Source organism: Helianthus annuus, chromosome 12 (assembly GCF_002127325.2).
Source record: "Helianthus annuus cultivar XRQ/B chromosome 12, HanXRQr2.0-SUNRISE, whole genome shotgun sequence".
NCBI classification, from domain to species: Eukaryota; Viridiplantae; Streptophyta; class Magnoliopsida; order Asterales; family Asteraceae; genus Helianthus; species Helianthus annuus.
The window spans coordinates 50,302,011-50,319,142 of NC_035444.2; the positions used below are offsets into that span (position 1 = coordinate 50,302,011).

Consider the following 17,132-nt stretch of genomic DNA (forward strand, 5'->3'; position numbering starts at 1 on the left):
AACTTGTATTAGAATTAAATCTACAAATTCTTGTGTTCGTTATGAAAAAATATTATTTTTTATCAACTCCCTAACATATGACATAAAATGACTATTGACTTATCAAATGGGCCATGGGTAGTTCCAAAAAAGTTTAAAAAAAAAAAAAAAAAAAACTGGGCCATGGATTTAGGTAAATTCTTAAACAAAGGGCACTATTTATTTTGGTTTTGGACTTAAATTTTAGATGATTAGAGATGATATATTTTATATTGGTAACTTATAACATCTAGCCGTTCTAGCTCAGTTGGTAGAGCGCGTGGCTTTTAACCACGTGGTCGTGGGTTCGAGTCCCACGGATGGCGAAAGTTTTTTTTGTTTCTTCTTTTTTTTTTTTTTTATAATTGATTAAAAAACAGCAACAGAAATAAAACGTAGCCCTTATGATTTATGATTTACTTACCCATCCCAAACGAAATGTCATGGACCAATGATAACGAATTAAAGATGTATACATATATATATATTGTTATGAAATATTTTATTTTCAACTTTCAATCCTATACACATATAATGTCATAACAAATAATCTATCTCGTCACAAGTGCCACAAACAAATCCAACACCACCATCGGCCATCGATTGTTGGAGACTACAACCAAGGTCAACTGCCTCTTCAACCACCGAGGAGGACGTCTCCTTTGCATCCATTCCCTTGCATATGTTCCGACTTTTAAAACTTTAGTTATAAGCATAGCATTCCATGGCTAGTTCGAATGCATCGACCATGCTGCTAATGGCATACCCATATATAGTCATACTTTCCATGCTCGAATTCAATCCACAATGACTCGTTGCATACCTGAAGTTGTGTAAATCCCATTATGGTAAAAATGTACGCATTTTAAATATATAATGTAACTGCATGTACAACAAAGGGAAATAGATGTAATGAAAATTGAAAACTAGTGTAGATAAATAAATATTAAAAGAGAAATAAAAAGCAGAAAATAGTAAAGAAGAAAAGAGTTATTGATCGAGGCTCGTGTTTAGCATATTTCCTTCAAAACACATGTTGTATTTGAACGAGTTAATTTAACCCACGCGTTGTTACAGGATATTGATTATGAAAATCTTTGAGATTACTTTGTCTCCGACACCCATTTGTTCTTAACTAGATCTTAGTTTTTGGACAAAACAACTTATTTTGATTTGGAATACGATAACCAAACTTGATATAATTATACCCCAACCCCAACCGCCACCACCACAAAATGTAAAAGTTTTATACATGTGTTGGAATTTCTCATATTTATTTTCTTTTTTTCCGTGTGTTTAAACTTTTTAATAAATATTTGAATACAGTCAATTAACTAATGTCAAACAAAGTCTACCAAAGCTAAATAATTAAGGGGTTGTTACTCGTTAGTTGAAACTTGAAATTATGACTTTTGGAAAACATTACCGGATGAAAATTTCTTGCAATCCACGTCTGTAGATGCAATGAACTCCAAGCCATCAACGGAATAAATGTCTTCATTAGAAGGCAGGGAGTTCCTTTTGTATAGAACCGACTTCTTCGTCCAAACTTGGCCATCTCATCGTCAAGAAGTTAATCTTGAACTAGAAGACAAAGATAAAAATGAGTTATAATAACTTTTGGTAAATTATTTTAAGGATAATTGTTAATTTAAATTAGAAAGGTTTATCTAGTTGGTTAGTTTATTTAATTAAATAGAGTTCGGTTACGACTAAAATGAGTTTTAGTATAAATAGAGGGTTATGATTATTGTATTGGTGTGCTCCTATTGTTTAATAATAAAAGTGTAGAACAAGATTGTTTCAGGGCCTGATTTCCAACAATTGGTATCAGAGCTTGACTGGTTTGAGAGTCGTTTTGTGGCGGAAAAACCAACGGGCGTGTCGCGGATAAAAACGAAGGAGCGAGCAGGCTAAGGGATTCGCTTGAAGACCGAGGGACAGAACAACAGGTTGTTGTTGTCTTTGTTGATGGATTGATATTTGCGGGGAGGCATATCAAGGAGGAGTCAGACAGCGTGAAAAAACTACGATCAAAGAAGGGCTCAAACTGTTTTACATATATTAAAGCGAACTCAGGTCAGCGGGTGTCACGGGGAGTACCGTTGGGATGCCGGAAGTGATAGATGATCAGTTCAGTTTGGTTATATGGTGATAAACTTCATAACATGGCCAATTTTGAATCCAGGTAATATCAAGACCCTGTCCTTCCAGCCAAGAATAAGAACGGAGAACGGAAACCGGTGTAGGTTGTTCTTATTGGCAGAAATAGTCGATATGAATATGCGTATAGACGGATGGAAGAAGATTCGTCAAAGCGGGGAGGCTTTGAATCTTGTCGTGTCTAGCAAGGAAAGAAAAAAAAAGGTAGAAGCGGGGAGGTTGGTTTTTTTCTTTGATCGATGGTCCAGAACGGAGAGGTTCTCGTGACTCGGGAAGATAGATATTGAGATTGATCAAGTGATTGAAGTTGTCGATAATGGTGTGGATATTAAGTGGGTCCAAGTCAAGATTAAGGGGGAGAATCAAGAAGTTACTTTTGAACTAAAAGACGATAAAGATATAAAATAGGTTACAGATAACTTTTGGTGAATTATTTTGGGGATAATTGTTAGTTTAAATTAGATAGATTTATCTACTTCGTTAGTTTATTTAATTAAATAAAGTTCGAGTCGGGTTGGGACTAGAATGAGTTTTAGTATAAATAGAGGGTTAGGATTATTGTATTGGCGTGCTTTCATTGTTTAATAATGTAATAACCTGCACTTTCGTGCGTTGTTACCACTCGATACACTCGTTACGCCTAGCACTAGAGATTCGGATCATAATGTAACAATATCAGGTACATCGCTACATCGAAGTATAATCGAATAATTACGCATATTTTATCACTATTACAAACCTATTTTCATAAATTATAACACTCACGATGATGTTGAGTGAGGGCTTAATCTACCCTCCTCGAAAACCGTGAGGTGTCAAAACGTAAACAAGCAACGCTAACAAAGATTATCGGGTGAGGACCATGTCTCCAGCCATCGTGACGATGACGGCAACACGAGCAAGTAGTGCCCCGATAATCATTGTGGCACATCACATCGAAGACCGCACTCGAAGGCACGCGTAACTCGATCATCGCACCGAATATTGGTTATATAGATACGTATATACGACCCTTTTGTGAGTATTTATGATAAGTAATTAAATGGTAATATGAATATATGAAAATATGACCCAAACAGTCGAAAACGCACCAAAAACGAGGACTAAAGGCTTCCGTACGAACGGGCCAGCCAAACGGCTGGGCCAGTCGATCGGACGGGCCAGCCGATCGGCTGGGCCGCCCGGTCGAACGGGCCAGCCGATCGGCTGGGCCGGCCGATCGGACAGGTGTAACAACTCTCACTAAAATTAATACTTAGTGTGTTAATTATCTATTAAGGAAACCCTAATTGAGAAACCCAAGTAATTCCGTATAAATCCTAAAATTTTTAGAACAATCGGAAACAGGATTAGGACCCCTAAAACTCAGGGGGTAAACCCTAACTGATAATTATCATCAAAAATCGCTGTCTAAATTGAATTTATCGAAACTGTCGACTCACCTGAGCTAGTTGGACACGTACCTACCCTACCCTAAAAATGACACCCCAGGCGATACGCGGGAGGTGCCACGAATTCTTCCGCGACACGCGGGAGATGCAAATTTTGGGTATAAATAGAGGGCCTTGGGACTTGAATTCTGACACTGAAACGACGTCCAAATTCTCTGTAACCATCGAGTTATAGCGAATATCGTTCACAACACACACCGATCACGAAGTGCTGCCACAATCAGGGTAATAACTCAATCGCTATTACGATTCATTTTCCGACTGATCAATATATCCAATGGATGTTTAAGTGCCGCCCACATAGGGTTATACTTTGTCATTCGTCGTTAAATCGATGGATGTTTAAGTATCGCACTTTGTCGTTCGTTGTGAGAATTTGATCTCGTGAGTTATCGTAAATGCTGTATTGATCACTAACCCGGTTGTGTGTGTGCATTATTATTTAAATTAGGTTAATCACAGGCAACTCAGCAAGGCTTATACTCTGCTCGTTAAATCTGCAATGTGACTCATTCTCTTTTTATCAACTGTTTTACAATACCTCAAATTATTTTCAAAGTGTTATAATTACAGGGACTAAGTCATGGATATCTTGATTTATTGGTTAGTGGGGTATTGTGCACATTACTAATTTTCTCCCAGTCAGGTTCATTGACCTACTAGGGAGGAACGTCACTATTAGAGTTCATTGACCTAATGGTGGTATGACCATCGTCACCATTGTGACTTGTCACCATTGTGACAGAAGGCCAGATAAAGATAAGATAGGAACCATTGTAATCGCTCTTATGCTGTAATTTATAACTATGGGTCATTTCCTAAAAACTGAATGAACTCACTCAGTATTTCCCCGCTGACAAAACCTTTTTCAAACATGTTTCAGGTGATCTGTTGTGAGCAAAGAAAAGTGCCAGAAAGCACTACCAGCTTAGAAAAGTGGCTCATTGTAAATAAATAAAAGAAACATGTTTTGAAAATAAAGATTTCCCGGAGAAATCACATTATTATAAAATAGGGTATTTTATCCCTCAGTTATAAAACGGGCAGTTTGAATTATTAAAAGATCCTGTTTTAAAAAGACTTCCGCTGTCGCCTAAAATTTAAATACCGCAGGATTTCTGTCCCGCGGCTCCTGAAACGGGTCAAACCGGGTCGGGGGCCGTGACAGAAATAAGGTGGTATCAGAGCCACTTCTCAAGCCACTGATTTAAGCCAATTAAGTATTTAGAAAATACTTAATTTCCATTAATTGCTATTTTGTGATTATTTGTTTATTTATCTGACTAATTATGTACAGTATGAGCAAATCTTTATATGCTAGTCAATGTAGCAAGTAATGCAAATTGTTAATAATTTGACTCAAGTATTAGTACCTTTATTATCTATAGTCTAGAAGTCTTATCAAGAAAATCATAAAATTTACAAATAAAACCTCGTGTGATGTAAATTTCAGTTATTTTAATAGTACCCAGTAGGAACTAATATTTAAAAAAGTTTTCTATAAATTTTATGAATTCTGACTATGTCTATTTTGCTAAACAGCATGAGTAACTTGTCTGAGGCCCTTCAGAATTTAAAACTCTATCCAGTAAGAGTAGAGGTTTCCAGAGATTTCAATAGATATATACCAAATATAGAGGAACCTATAGAATTTGATGCTTTACTTCTCGAGAAACCCAAGCCCAAGGAAATAGAAATTGGGGAAAGTTCTAGACAAATTGAAAAGTTACCATCTCAGGAAGAGTTAGATTTTATAATGGCAAACTATAATACTATTAAGTCTGTTAATGAAAATATTTTTAATCGCTCTCTTGAAACACAACTACCAATGAACTTAGAACCAGCTATTCCAAACCCTTCAATCCACTCGCAAATAGACGAATGGTTGATTAACGAAATACAGTTACAAAACCATCCCTATAAGCTTTTTCCTCAGTCCAATTCAAAAGCTTTACCAAATCCACCAATAAGTAAATACAGCTAAACTTCGCCTTGGTGAAGAACTAATGGACAATGGAAATAGGATCCAAGAAATTGGAGGACAGATCTCCTGGAAATACGATGAGAGGGAACACCATTACTAGAATATCATCCAAAGGATAGGGGATCTATGGAACTGTGCTTGTATAATAGTAATAGCAAAAATCAATCTGTAAAATCATCACAAGGTAAAAGTGTGTATTGATGTCTCCTATAAAATATACAAATAGGAATCAAGAAATCGATAATTTAGTTATATGTATATTGTGAAATTTATATGATAATTTTTGGTATAATTGTTGATACTAATAAATTATATATTTATATATATATACATTAATTATCAGATGGAAAACGCAAATAATGAACCAGTTAATGATTCTGAGCAACAACCGGGGGATCAATATATGACTAGGCAGGATATAGAAAATATCGTTGCTCAAGGGATAGCCAACGCTATTCCAACAATGATAGCTCAAGGGATAGCCAACGCTATTCCAGCAATCGTTGCTGCTGTTAAAAATCCAATAGAACCACAACAACCCGTTCCTAGCAAACGTATTTCTGAAAATAACTTCAGTAATAGCGTAAACGGAGGCAATGATCATGTTAATCATGACAATGAACCACAACAAGCGCCGCTCCCTAAGAAAATGAAAGTTGCAACGCCTGGTTGCACTTACAAGGAATTTCTTGCTTGTAAACCATCTGAGTTTGCAGGCAATGAAGGAGTGACTACGGCACTACGTTGGTTAGAGAAAACTGAGGCAGTAATTGCCATAAGTAAATGTGCTCAGGATGATCAGGTCATGTACACGTCAAATCTTTTTAAAGAAGGGGCGCTAGAATGGTGGAATACGGTGTTACAATCAAAAGGAAGAAGGATGGCATATGCTATGAACTGGGAAGAATTTAAGAGCTTGGTAGAAAGAAAATTCTGTCCCGAATATGAAAAGGAACAAATGACAAACAAGTTTCTAACCCACCGGATGGTGGATGTAGATTGTCGAAAGTATACTACGACATTTTTCGAGTATGCTCGAGTAGTACCAACCCTGGCTTCGCCAGAGCCGGTACTTATTTCTCGATATATTTGGGGATTGATTTCTGAAATCCGTAACATCGTCAAGGCTGCGAAACCTCTCACGATTGATGATGCGGTGGATTTAGCCAATACTCTGACTGACGAACTAGTACGGACAAGAGAAGAAAATAGAAGGAAGGAAGTAGCCCAAAAGATTACCCAGGTGATCCATTCGGGTAACCATAACGATTTAAGAAAGGAGGGAATGGGCAATCTTCCACTAGTCCATTTTGCAATTTTGCAAAAGAAAGCATTTTGGAAGATGCAAAGGATACTGCAATTTTTGCAAAATTCCGGGGCATCAGGAAGAAGACTGCAGGAGGAAGAAATTTTCAGTCTGTTACAACTGTGGAGAAACTGGACATCTTAGGCCAAATTGTCCAAAACTAAACAAACCATCTGACACTAAAGCCAAACCTGCAGAAGAAGCAAAAAGGAATGCGAGAGCCTTTCAATTGACTGCTCAGGAAGCAGAGCTCATTCCAGATGTAATAGCCGGTACGTCCTAGGTTACAACGTTTACACAAAAAGTATTATCTGACTCTTGTGCAAACCAAAGTTTTATAAATACTTCATTCTGTCAAACTCTTAACTTATCATTAATCAAACTTAGGCAAATCTTTACAGTCGAAATAGGCAAAAAGGAAAATATAGAACTCTCAGGTCATATAATTCTTCGCTAATCTAATTCCTATGAAATTAGCCGAGTTTGATGTTGTGTTAGAAATGGATTGGTTAGTAAGCCAACCATGCTCAAATTCTCTGTAATAAGAACTTTATAGAAAATCCAGGCACCCGCCGGAGAAGTATTTATGATTACAGGAAATAAACTACGTAAGGTCACATGATGAATCATGAAGGTATTCACTTAGATCCTGCTAAGATAGCAGCAAATCACTAAAATGGAAGATTTCGCAATCCCTAAATGGAAATTAGGAATCTTGTAAATTTAGCCAGATACTATAAGCAGTTTATTAAGGATTCTCTTAGATAGATATATCCTTAACTAAGCTAAAACAGTTAATTCTAAATAAGAACCTAAACAAAAAGAAGCCTCTAGCATAAATTAACAAATATTCCAATCCTAGCCATACTAGAAGGAACAGAAGATTTTAAAGTATATGGTAATACATCAAAGCTAAGATTTAGATGTGTGGTAATGCAACACAAAAAGGTAATTGTGTATGCATCAGGGCAACTGAAAAAGCACGAAGAAAGCTATACCACTCATGACTTAGAATTAGTAGCCATAATTTTGCCCTTAAGAAGTAAGTTTACTATCCATTCGGGTCATAAGAATTTAAGATACATATTTGAGCAACAAGAATTAAACATGAGGAAAAGGAAATCCTCGGTGACTACGACTGTGATATTTAGTATCACGAAGGAAAGGCTGAAGACGGTTAGAAGAGTATACAAATAATAAACAAGAGCCATAGGAGTTCAGGTTGGAGACAAAATGCTATTGAAAGTATTTTCTTGGAAAGGAATTTATAAATTCGGTAAGAAGAGAAGCTAAGTCTAAAATACGTAGAACCATTTCCAGTAAACCAACGAATAGGACCAATAGCTTATCGTTTACAACTACCAGAAGAGTTAGCAGGAGTACATGATGTGTTTCATGTATCTAATCACAAGAAATGTCTCACAGACGAATCCCTGGTAGTACCTCTTCAAGATATAGAGATAAATGAAAAACTGAAATTCGTAGAGAAACCCTTACAAATAGAAGACCGGAAGATTAAGTTTTTCAAAACACAAATGACTAGTGCTAGTAAAAGTCAACTGGGAATCCAGAAGAGGACCAGAGTACACTTGGGAACTGGAATCAGAGATGAAGCGAAAATACCCTCATCTATTTCAGTAAATCTCGAGGACGAGATTTTTCTTAAGGTGGGGAGGATGTAACAACTCTCACTAAAATTAATACTTAGTGTGTTAATTATCTATTAAGGAAACCCTAATTGAGAAACCCAAGTAATTCCGCATAAATCCTAAAATTTTTAGAACAATCGGAAACAGGATTAGGACCCCTAAAACTCAGGGGGGTAAACCCTAATTGATAATTATCATCAAAAATCGCTGTCTAAATTGAATTTATCGAAACTGTCGACTCACCTGAGCTAGTTGGACACGTACCTACCCTACCCTAAAAATGACACCCCAGGCGATACGCGGGAGGTGCCACGAATTCTTCCGCGACACGCGGGAGATGCAAATTTTGGGTATAAATAGAGGGCCTTGGGACTTGAATTCTGACACTGAAACGACATCCAAATTCTCTGTAACCATCGAGTTATAGCGAATATCGTTCACAACACACACCGATCACGAAGTGCTGCCACAATCAGGGTAATAACTCAATCGCTATTACGATTCATTTTCCGACTGATCAATATATCCAATGGATGTTTAAGTGCCGCCCACATAGGGTTATACTTTTTCGTTCGTCGTTAAATCGATGGATGTTTAAGTATCGCACTTTGTCGTTCGTTGTGAGAATTTGATCTCGTGAGTTATCGTAAATGCTGTATTGATCACTAACCCGGTTGTGTGTGTGCATTATTATTTAAATTAGGTTAATCACAGGCAAATCAGCAAGGCTTATACTCTGCTCGTTAAATCTGCAATGTGAGTCATTCTCTTTTAATCAACTGTTTTAGAATACCTCAAATTATTTTCAAAGTGTTATAATTACAGGGACTAAGTCATGGATATCTTGATTTATTGGTTAGTGGGGTATTGTGCACATTACTAATTTTCTCCCAGTCAGGTTCATTAACCTACTAGGGAGGAACGTCACTATTAGAGTTCATTGACCTAATAGTGGTATGACCATCGTCACCATTGTGACTTGTCACCATTGTGACAGAAGGCCAGATAAAGATAAGATAGGAACCATTGTAATCGCTCTTATGCTGTAATTTATAACTATGGGTCATTTCCTAAAAACTGAATGAACTCACTCAGTATTTCCCCGCTGACAAAACCTTTTTCAAACATGTTTCAGGTGATCTGTTGTGAGCAAAGAAAAGTGCCAGAAAGCACTACCAGCTTAGAAAAGTGGCTCATTGTAAATAAATAAAAGAAACATGTTTTGAAAATAAAGATTTCCCGGAGAAATCACATTATTATAAAATAGGGTATTTTATCCCTCAGTAATAAAACGGGCAATTTGAATTATTAAAAGATCCTGTTTTAAAAAGACTTCCGTTGTCGCCTAAAATTTAAATACCGCAAGATTTCTGTCCCGCGACTCCTGAAACGGGTCAAACCGGGTCGGGGGCCGTGACAACAGGACAGCCAACCGGCTGGGCCACCCAATCGAACGGACCAGCCGATCGGCTGGGCCGCCCGATCGGACAGGCCAGCCTATCGGTTGGGCCGGCCGACCGAACGGGCCAACCGATCCGGCCCACTTTTCCTCCTTTTCCCTCCTTCCTTGCCTATAAATACCCCGCTTTTCACCCCCAAACACTTGTTGTTGCTGTTGCTACTCGACCAAGACGTTCCAGCCCCTTAATCTCTCGATTTCTCGCGATTCTTGTAAGTTTTTAACTCGAATCTTGTACTTCCTTGATCTATATGCATTTCTTCACCTTTCTACCTTTCAAATCTCAACTTTTAACCGTGAAATCAACGGATTTGGAGTGTTCTAGGGTGATGTCACCATGGAGTTCCTCAAAGGTGATGTCATCCCATGAAGAGCAACCCAGATCCGAATGGTTTCCATACGATTTTTACATAAGTCTCGTCTAAATCTATGTTTCCCAATCAAGAAGTTATGGATTTGAGATGTTCTAGAGTGATGTCAACATGAAGTTCCTATGAACTTCAAGTGTTGGCCTCATTTCACCAAGAACAACTCAGATCTAAGAAATTCCGCAAGAATAATCAAGGTTTTCACATCAGATCTATACTTGTCTATACTTAAAAACGGTAGAACCAGAGCTTATACCGACCTTCTACTCATTCTTAGTGTCGTGTTGGTCAAAGATCTGATTCTTAACGATGAGACGACCAATTTCGGGTTAAACACGGAAAAACCGCCAAGAACGGCCGATTCTGATGGAACGGGGTGATTCTCGGCCGTTAGAACAAGTCGGAATTGATGGGATTTCATTTGTTCAACACGTTACAGCAAAACGTCTCAACCAAAACCACCGAAAAACACGCGAAAATCGTCGAAAAACAGCTGGACAGGCTGGCCGATCGAGCGGTCCAGCCGATCAGCCAGGCTAGCCGATCGGACGGGCTGGCCGATCGGGCAGCCCACTCGATCGAGCTGACCATTCGATCGAACAGCCTATCCGAATGGGCCAACTTTTGATCTAACTTCGTCCAATTTCGTGTATTCCGATACCAATTAACGCGTAATTCGATACTCATATGATCAGTCTGAAATCAGGGCATTCTCAGGCAATATCCCGTCAATCCAACCAAATACGCACTGTAAGTATACTTGACCCCTCTTATCGAATTTTGAGTGTAACATACGTTCCTTATAAATCGAACTTATCAAACGAATAATTCAATTTGTCAATTTATCACTTGCGAATAACTGTTTGCATAGAATTACGTGATGCTAGTTGCATGTATACTAGGACTTATACTCGTGACGTCCCACCACGACTAGTATAGTACTATTGCGCCCCACGGGGTCTAGTTATGCCATCGAAGAATCGAGCATCGAGGACTTAGCTGGTAGTATCAGTTTTGTGAGTATATATGTCGTGTATTACGTTTATGCATGTGGAAATTCTCAGCACTTTTAATCTATTATACTACTACATATCAAACCTGTATACTCGCCAGTACTTTTGTATTGACAATATTTTAACGTATGTTGCAGGTTAGTTGAAGTGTTCATCAAATCGAGCTAGGTCTAGGTTGTCGGATTGGAATTGTTCGAGAGGACAAGAAATATGTGATGACTTATGTGATCGTATTATTTGTTAGTATGGGATAACGAATGTAATAAATATTATCGCAATATAGTTGTTATGGATTCTCTTGAGCAATCTGATTCGCCTAGTGCCGCGCCCCGATGATTCCGCCATCGGTTGGGGTGTGACAGATTGGTATCAGAGTCATAACTATAGGGAATTAGGAAAGACTCGACCTAGTCCGGGTCGACGTCTTAGAGAATGACCTAGTCTATAGTCTAAGCACCCACAGGCTGCCTCGTACGAACCCAGTGGGGTTTGTATTGCGCCTACCTGATGCTTCTGATCGAAATTGCAATAACTATGACTTTGTGTGAACCCCGCATACTACAACTTCACACGAAGAAGCCTTTCCTAAGGCTGGAATACTACTTAGCATTTCCTAAGGCGGACACAATACACATGTTTTCGAAAATACTCGCATCTCACAACCGAGCAATCCAGTCGAGACCAGGTGTGAAAACCAGTAACTCTCGATAGGATTGCTCACTCAGCGCATTTTTCTAGCACGAGAATCTTTCGTTGAGTTAGGAGTGACATCCATACCTCGACGAAAGCCTCCATTTCGAAATTCTAGTGGAGCTCTCGGATTAATTCGATGAGCACAACCACAACTGGGAACGAAACCGTTAAGTCAGGGGTGAAACCCGTACCTTAATGAGCCGTTCCACTCCCTAACATATTTTTCAAAAGCTCTCACCAGGGACTCGACCATCACAATGACTTGAGTCACACGATGACTAGGAGGATGAATGCCATGAGTTGCGTCCTAGTGGAAGCATAAGTCTTCAAGGTCAACCCGTGTACACAAACTTGTTGGGTGCGATTGGGTTACCTTGGATAGTCGACGCCTAAACACCCAGGGCACTCCGAGTACTTTATAAAGCCTCCGACTCGTCGGATGTTACGATTTGATGCACTTAGTTGCGTTATATGTGTTTATTTCCCCGATTTATCAATTTTCGCTTCCTATTTTACAAAACGCACAACTCGCACAACCATCGCAATCCAAAACGAAGACTGAATGTTCGCAACAAAACTAATGTCTGAATTGTCCAAATTCCTCTCGCATACTCTCTCTCTCTCTCAATGCGCCCTCGCGCATTCTAAACCGTAATGAATGTGTGTAAGTATAAACTACAACTATCTATGTCTAAGTACAATCAAAACTTTGTGTGAGAATCTAGGAAGTTTTGTGTCTCCTATGAGGTTCCTATGTGAAATCTATATACATATTGCACATTACAAGCTTCGATCGCGCTCAATCGCATCGTAAACCCAAAATCATTATGATCGAATCTCATTCCAAATCTCTCTCTCTCTGTCTAGATGCCTTCCAACAACTCTATCTCGAGACGAATAGCTAGGAGGAGAGCCAAACGAAGCGCCGATAAGAGGATTGCCTCGCTTGTGACCAAGGAAGTGGTCAAGCTCATTCCTCAAATTGTCGCTCAAGTGCACTCTCTCAGCAACGCTCGAGCCGCGAAGGGCTCTAAGACGGAAGCGCCACAATCTACTTTCCTCTACAAACACTTCAAAGCCTGTGACCCGATGGAAATCACAGGTGAAGGAGGTGTGACCCAACTGCTCCAGTGGTTCGATTCTATCGAAGTCACCCTTCGACAAAGTGGGTGTCCCGATAGTTTCCGTACTACTTGTGCTACCAGAGTATTTCAACCGCGAGCACTCAACTGGTGGACCGCCGAACGCAACAAATGTGGGATCTCCGCAGCTTACGCCCTCTCTTGGGACGAGCTGAAGGAACTCATGAAGGAAGAATATTGTCCTCCTCACGAAGTCTAGAAGCTAGAAAACGAATTTTGGGAAATTAAGCAAACCGAAGGTGACAATGCTGGCTATACAGCAAGGTTCAAGCAGCTTAGTGCAATCTGCCCAAGTCAAGTTGACACTCCAAGGAAAGCCATAGCGAAGTACCTCCGCGGCTTACCTGAGGGTGTGGGTGATTTTGTCGAAGCTGCAAGACCTGCTACCATCGAAGAAGCCTAACGTTTAGCCGCAGAAATCAACAGCAAACGAGTCTTGGACGGGTTCTTCTCCAAGAAGCCTGTCAAAGAAGCTCATCAAGCAATCATCATCAACTCATCCGACGATTCCTCTGGCGAATCGGTCGATGGTTCATCCGACCACTCCTCTGAAGGTTCTTCTAAGGATTGCTCCGATAATGACTCCGTTAAATCATCAGGCGAATCCGACAACGACACTGCATCATCTCAGAAAGCTCAACCTAGCCGCAAACGAAAGACCATGAGTCCGGACTCTTCAACAACTGGGCTGCCGCAACCCGAACCTCTCCGATCAGTCCCAGTTCAACCGAAACGTGCTTACAATGGGCCTCATCCCCTGTGTTTCACGTGCACGTATCATGACCCACCAGAAGCAAATTGTCGCTATTGCACAAATTGCAACTGGTATGGTCATCATACACCGCACTGCCGCGTAGGACCGCAACTTTGAAGGAAGTCAGCAACAACCGCAGTCTCCGCAGGTGCCCTCCACAGCAACTTTATTTTGCTTCTAATGTTGTTGTAATAATACGACTTATCGCTATCGTTTTCTTTTATGTGTGGAATTTATTTCATCGATCGTCGCATGTGGACTCTATTTCTCTTATACTCGGGCACCATCTAAACGCTAGCACTATGTACTATATTAGGGTTTGTAATGATTTTGTAGTTTTGGTCTTAACTTCAAAATTAATTGTAATATTTATTATAGATATTGCTTCAATTCTTTTGGTTATGCATGTTTGATATTGATCATCTCAAAATAGATGATGAATGATTTTGATTTTTTATTGATAATTTATGAGTTTAACTATTTGTATATCTATATGTCAAGAAGATCTCAATTTATCTATGTAATTGTTATAGGAATTATTAATGCAAGAGAAGACACAAACATAATCCTTTGTTAATGAAAAGGTTGACCTAGATGAGTTGTAACAAAACCTGATCATGATAAGGTGTTGTAATAAGCTAAAAGATATGTATTCTTCTTTTCCTATTTGCTTGTGTCAGCTTTGGAACCTTGCGTGTAGCATTCATGGTTACCTTTTTTTAAATAACATTGTTACCACTAGATTAAAAGAAAAAGGGAAACCTGCTTCAAGAGAAATTGCTTATGTTCTTGTATCTAATTATGTATCATATATTGATTTTTTTTCTATGTATTAGAGTATATCGCTATGCAGTTGAGTTGGTTATGTTTGACTTGATGTGTGTTAGTTAGCTCTTTCCCTCTCCTATATCTTTATGTATATATACAGCATATGCATCGTATCAGTTAGTTTTTTCACACATTTACATTCTATGAGATGAGCAGTTGATTTGTGATTATCATGAATGTTTTCATGGTATCAGAGCATACCTGTGATCTCTAGTGACCGTCTTCATTGATGAACTCAACTATTCCGATCACTGGTGACTTTTTCTGGTGAAGTTTCCGAACCTTTTCTTCTTTCTGATCTATCTATTCCGGAAATATTTCTTCTTCTTTGATCTTCTTCCTCACCAATCGATCTCTTCTTCTCTAACATCTATGACTACCATATTTGGTTCGAGCATAACAAATTTCATGACTTTCAAGCTTGATTATGACAATTTTTTTAATTGGAAGCATCAATTGCTTACAATTCTACAGACACTTGGATTACTTCAATACTTGAATTCAGAAATCGATCCTCCACAGCTTGATTCTGTAGAACGAGATATGTGGAACAAAAATGAAGATTATGTCTCGGATTTTATCACCGCACAACTGTCACTATCGTTGACTCACCTTGCAAGAGGTACATCATCTTCATCTGCTCTTTGGAAACGAATTGAGGATTCAGTTTATCATCAGACCTTTGCAAAACAAAACTTCTTAAAGCAAGATAACAAATTTCTAAATCGATTAAATGATGAAAAATCGATTGCTGATTTGAGTGATGCTGCGAAAGATTTGTCCGATTCGTTTGATGATTGCTAGAGTTGTGGACGATGAATAACGATGATTCTTGTCATCGAAATTTTGCAGGTCTAATCACGTACTAAGTATAAATGTAATACAAAACATTAGCCAATCAACCTATAATAACCACGTAATACCTTATATTAGAGATTTAATAACGTATTAAAGCATAAACAGTTACGTTCTTATTATTGAATGTGTAATCGCGTAAATTGTAATAACATCAATTATAACAAATCATATCGAATGTGTAATCACGTATTAAAGCATAAAGAATTAAGTTTTTATTATTGAATGTGTAATCATGTAATGGATTTATATTGAATGTGTAATCACGTAATGAATATGTTGAATGTGTAATCACGTAATGGTTTACATTGAATGTGTAATCACATATCCTGTTAAATTTTTTTAAGAAAACTATAACGATAGTTTGCTCTAATTAAAGGGAATGAAATGTTCGTTAATACGGTGTATTTTGTTTTTAAATATTAACGCATGAAAAGGTTACAGTCGTTTGAAAATCAAGGGGAAGACTAGTTCACGTGAGAAAAACCATTATACCATTCCGTTCTTAAATTGAGAAAGACACATATAGAGCCATAATTCTCTCCTACACTTTGTATGAATTTCTCTCTTATACATGATCTCTTATCTTAGTCATTATTACAAAAATAAGCATCTTAAAAATAGAAAATAGAAAATATATAATATGCAAATACACTTATAAGTTATAAGTATATTTTGGTAATATACTTCCTATTCAAATAACTCACATAATAATAAATCAAATTTACTTATATAAAATCATAATATTCTTTTTATGGATTAGGATCAAATACAAAGGGTAAAATAAATAAGAATTGTAAGAAGGATTCTAGTTCATTGATCTTAGATTTGGAGGGGTGAGATTAGTTTTAGAAAAAAGAAAATAATGAAAGGGCGTAAAGAATCATACATTTATTGACTTTCTCTCTCAACATGCAAAAACCCATGTCAATTCCCCCCCCCCCCCTCCAATCTATTTAAAACGTCCATACTTTTTTCATACGACATTTAAAAAAATGACTATAATAACGAGCGTTTTTTTATCTTTGATATATGTATAATATTGTTACATAAAAATTAATTTTTTTTTTCATTTTTACTAGCTTTTCTTTGCATTGTGTTAAAGGTTCTTGTCATTGTGTCTTTCAGCTGGGTTTTGGTCATTACGTTTTTACTAGGGTTTCTATACATTGTGTTATTATTAAAACTTATAATACAATGTTAATTTGGAATTTGTCTATATCATTTTTATCAAAACCTAAAACACAATGTATGACACAATAAAAATGGTGTTATATTTTGGTTTTCAATACATTGTGTTATTGTTTCTTATTATTGTGTTTTTCAGCTAGGTGGGTTTTCTGTGCATTGAGTTATAGGTTTTGGTAATTGTGTATAGTCTGATATCCATTTTGTTTTAATCTATTGTTGACGTGCCGGACAGTGTACAGATTTTTAATGTATTTTAAG

At 37.8% G+C, this 17,132-nt stretch overlaps 1 non-coding gene across 1 annotated transcript; it reads left to right on the forward strand.

Moving 5' to 3' along the window:
• Positions 1-271: 271 nt before the first annotated feature.
• TRNAK-UUU lies at positions 272-344 on the forward strand. The gene has a single exon. It is a non-coding gene; the product is annotated as a tRNA-Lys (tRNA).
• The last annotated feature ends 16,788 nt before the right edge of the window (positions 345-17,132 follow it).